We start from the raw sequence: 4,850 nt of genomic DNA, 5'->3' as shown, positions 1-4,850 counted from the left end.
TTAGACCTTTTTATGACTTTTCTAGTCTTCATCCTTATTTCTTTTCCTTCTCTGACCTGATCTTTGATACTTTTGGTAAATCTAGAAGATCCTTGCCTATATTCACTGATAGATGTAAGGTTTCCCGTCTGGTGGTGATGGTGTCCTTTGTACACAATGTGGTTGACTAGGGATATGTTTCCTATATTTCTTGTGATCTGCTATGTTCTAAGAATATGCTGATGTACTCCATCTCACCATGTCGGTGAGTGTTGTCTATATTTCTATGGATACTGTTCTATACCCATCTTTCAATAAAAATATTGAAGTATAAAAAAAGAATAGAAAAAATATATTGTTTTTTTTCTTCATTTTCCAAAAACTTGTGGCAACAAATGTTATCTGCAAAATACTCACCATGCTTTTTATCCAATTCCTTGGGGTGTCTACTTTCCAAAAAGGGGTCATTTGGGGGGGTTAGGTGCTATCCTGGCATTTCAGGACCTCCGAAACTGTGATAGGTAGTCTGGAAGTGTAATGAGGAAATAAAGCCCTTTAAAAGCCTGAAGGTGCTTATTGGATTTTGGGGTCCTGTACTTGGCTAGACTGCCAAAACGTCTCTCACTTGTGGTACCCCCATACTCGTGAGAAGTAGCAGAATGTATTTTGGGGAGTAATTCCACATATACCCATGGCATGTGTGAGCTGTAAATCATTTAAGTGACAATTTTGTGTAAAAAAAAAAATATATTTTTTTGTCATTTTCCAAAAACTTGAGGTAAAAAAATAAATTCTTCTATTGATTCAATATGCTTCTCAGCAAATAGTTTGGGGTGTCTACTTTCCAAAAAGTTGTTTCGGGGGTCGTTTTGGGGGGTGGGGGCATTCTATGCCCAGCATTAGAAGTTTATGCCACACATCACTCACTCTTCTAACCACCTGAAGACCAAACCTTTTCTGACACTTTTTGTTCACATGAAAAAAAATCAGTATTTTTTGCTAGGAAATTAATTTAAACAGCGTATATTATTTTAAAGCAGACACCCTAGTGAATAAAATGGTGGGTACTACAATTTATTATGGCACATAGTACTCGCGCAGCGATTTTTCAAATGCAAATAAAAAAAAAATACACTTTTTTTACTTTTAATGCACAAAAACACAATATATTGGCCAACTCTTTGGTAAAATATAAAAGATCTAAAAATGGTATTCTGAGTAAACAGATACCAAACATGACATGCTTTAAAACTGCGCATTCCCCGTGCAATGGCGACAAACTGCAAACATTTTTAATATCCATAGGCAACACTTTAAAAGCCTTTAAAAGCTACCATTTTAGATTTACAGAGGAGGTCTAGTGTTAGAATTACTGCCCTTGATCTGACGTTCACGGCAATACCTCACATGCATGGTGCAACCGCTGTTTAATGAGGGTGGGGGAGGGGAGAGTAGCCTGAATTGGGTTCTGTAGCGCCCCCACAAGCCGTGGCGGAGTATAATGAGGGAGGGGAGAGTAGTCTGAATCGGGTCGTGTGGCACCCCCACGGGCTGTGGAGGAGTATAATGAGGGTGGGGGAGGGGAGAGTAGTCTGAATTGGGTCGTGTGGCGCCCACACAAGCCGTGGCGGAGTGTAATGAGGGTGGGAGAGTAGTCTGAATCGGGTGGTGGAGCGCCCCCACATGCCGTGGCGGAGTGTAATGATGGTGTGGGAGGGGAGAGTAGTCTGAATCGGGTCATGTAGCGCCCCCACATGCCGTGGCGGAGTGTAATGATGGTGTGGGAGGGGAGAGTAGTCTGAATCGGGTCATGTAGCGCCCCCACATGCCGTGGTGGAGTGTAATGATGGTGTGGGAGGGGAGAGTAGTCTGAATCGGGTCATGTAGCGCCCCCACATGCCGTGGCGGAGTGTAATGATGGTGTGGGAGGGGAGAGTAGTCTGAATCCGGTCATGTGGCGCCCCCACATGCCGTGATGAATAATGAGGGTGGGGGAGGGGAAAGTAGTCTGAATCAGGTCGTGCAGCACCCTCACATGCTGTGGTGAAGTAAAAATTTGGTGAGGGAAGGGAGAGTAGTCTGAATCGGGTTCTGGTAGCGCCCACACGCACGCATTTCTTCACTCTTCAGTGGGGTGCTTCCATCTCACACCGCAGACTTGCTCTGCCAGCCAATCAGGAGTCTCCTTCCAATGTCCCACATGACAACATCTCTTCTTTTTCTTCACTGTTCGATTGTTGCTCTTCTCATGTCATGTGGTCTGGGTGGACCCACCAGTGATTGGTTCTGGCCTCACACCCGCCCAAGGTGTGCACATAGCCTTGGTAGTAAGCCGTCCCTCAGCTGATTACTATGGTGTGTCCTGTTCTATATAAACCCTTCCAGGATCTGTGAGGGTCACATCATGGAGAGCCCGTCCATCTCATTCCCTTTATTCCTAGACGTGTCTGCTGTGATGTATGTGTGGATGTATTATTATGAATAATGTATACCTCCTACACCGAATACCGTACTCATACATTACACACAACCGCTCAGCCCCCATCCCCGGATCACACACCGACATACCCACAATCCTCTGCAACATTTATGCAAATGAGAGGGGCGGGGACTTTGCCACCTACCACTCAGAAAACGGGGGCGTGGCATCAGAGCATGGGGGCGGGGCGACAAAGCTTTGGGGCGGCATCTCTATGTCCTCCCATTGAACTTTTTAGAGGGGGTGGCTTTCACCTCCATAAATGTGGGGGCGTGGTACCTCTCTAAATGAGAGTGGGGAAAAGACCGAAACTCCGCCTGGGGGGAGGAGTATGGTGTAGAACTCTTCGAGGGGGCGGAGAAGAGGCGGGATCAGAATCCTCATCTGCCGTGATGGAAGGGGCGGGTCTCCACCTAGGGGGAGGAGAACAGGAGGCAAATCATAGAGAAAGAGGCGGCGCTCTGTGGGTTGAGGACACTTGAAGTGACAGGCTGCCCTCTTTTCTACTTCCTGGTCACCTCTGTTTCCATGGCAACGCCCTGTGATTACAGGGAAAGGAGACATGGATATAGTGGATGGCTCCTCCCACTCTTACAATACTAGATATCTAATAGAGAGATGGTGTCACTGAAATTTGCTTTGGTGTGTTAATGGAATTCTATTCTTTACATGAATCTGAAGAAGAGAAAAAACCTGTTGCCAAGAAAGCTCCTGCCAAAATGCCTCAAGGGAAGAAAGCTGTAAAGGAGGAGTCTGAAGAGGAGGGTAAGCTGCCTGCTGTCTTATGAATTGTTGGCACAAATGATGAACAATTTTGGGACTTAATACTGATCTTTGATGACTGATGTTTGCTGATGTGCCATAAATGTGATAACTTTGTTTTTAACATGCAATGGAGATCTCTTTTTACTGGAACTTTTATTTTTTTTTTACTTGTGTAATGAAAGAAAACCTTTTGTCAGATTTTTTTTTTTTTTTTTTTGCCGTCTGTGTCCCCGTTGTAAAGATTCAACATTTTGTTGCCACCAAAACATGAATGCAGGAGACCTTTTTCTAATGGGGGCACGTTTTCCTATGACAACTGTCTGAGAGGATATCCTTCACATTGGAAAGATATCTCCTCTTCATGTTGAGGCAACATTGAAGGAAGTGAAGGGAATTCTCTGACACAGATGGTCAATAAATGGAACCCTCTCCTCTTCTATCCAACATATTTAAAAAGGGAAAAAAGCCTTTTTGCTCTACTTAACTGCATTGCCATATTTAACCACTTCAAGTCTGGACACTTTTACCCCCTTCCTGGTCCAGGCCAATCTTCAGCTTTCAGTGCTATCACACTTTGAATGACAATTGCGCGGTCATGCAACACTGTACCCATATGAATTTTTTAGCCTTTTTTTTAGACAGATAAAGCTTTGTTTTGATGGTATTTATTCACCACTGGGATTTTTATTTTTTTTGCTATGTAAATGAAAGTCCAAAAATTTTGAAAAAAAAGTGTTTTTCTTATAAAATTTTGCAAATATATATTTCATCATAAATCTTGGCCAAAATGTATTCCGTTATCTTTCTAGTAAAAAAAAAATCCCAAATTAGTTTATAACCATAATTTTTAAACTTTTTTTTTTTTAACTATTTTATTTTTTTATATTTGTTTTTTTACATACTGTCACTCTAGGAGTGGAGTGTCACCATGGTGACACTACTTTTTTTTTTTTTTTTATACTTTACCAGGAAATTGAGCATTTGTTTTCATTAGTTTTTTGCTGAAAATATTTAAAAAAAAAAAAAGTTCATACATTAAAATTTTTTTTTACCTTCTTAAAATATTTTCAGGGTTTCATGTGCATTTTTATGTACAAATGTGCACAAAATTTTAAAAAATTGGCTCTGGAAGTGATGTGTTTAGGAAACGTTACTCGGGGCGCTGGATGTATGCTGGACTCTTGGTTTTCTGGCACCTATAGACCTTTGTCGTGTACTATGCATATCCAGATGCAGAGATTAACGAAAATGTCAGGAAATCCATGTTGGCTGTGTGCATTCCAGTTGAGAAAATCTGAGAATTCTCACCTAGCAATATAACGGCCCTTCTGGGGTACAAGTGTCAAGAAAATTTCAATTGAGTTTTCTCTTGTCAGTAGTATTAAGTCTGCAAGTGTCAATTTCCTTTAGATTTTCCAAAACATATGCGGTCAAACCTAAACTTTCAGTTTGTATGCAGTCAGGAAGGCTCTTGCGTGTCTTAGTTGAAGGTAAATCTAAAGGAAATTGAATAGGAAAGTTGTGTAATGTATGGCCAGCTTTAGCGTCTGTTCTGCAGTTGCCATGGTGCTGCGCGTGTGATTGGTTAGAACACCAACCATTAAATGGCTTGACAGTTTAGTTGAAA

At 41.9% G+C, this 4,850-nt stretch overlaps 1 non-coding gene across 1 annotated transcript; it reads left to right on the top strand.

Annotated features, from left to right (window-relative positions):
• Window positions 1–3,252: 3,252 nt before the first annotated feature.
• LOC149459181 (small nucleolar RNA SNORD82) lies at window positions 3,253–3,318 on the top strand. Its single transcript, XR_016313329.1, has one exon. It is a non-coding gene; the product is annotated as a small nucleolar RNA SNORD82 (small nucleolar RNA).
• The last annotated feature ends 1,532 nt before the right edge of the window (window positions 3,319–4,850 follow it).

This window comes from Staurois parvus, unplaced genomic scaffold, assembly GCF_062004578.1.
Source record: "Staurois parvus isolate SC_StPar_1 unplaced genomic scaffold, SC_StPar_1.0 ptg000270l, whole genome shotgun sequence".
Lineage (NCBI taxonomy): Eukaryota > Metazoa > Chordata > Amphibia > Anura > Ranidae > Staurois > Staurois parvus.
This window is presented reverse-complemented; position numbering and strand designations above follow the sequence as displayed.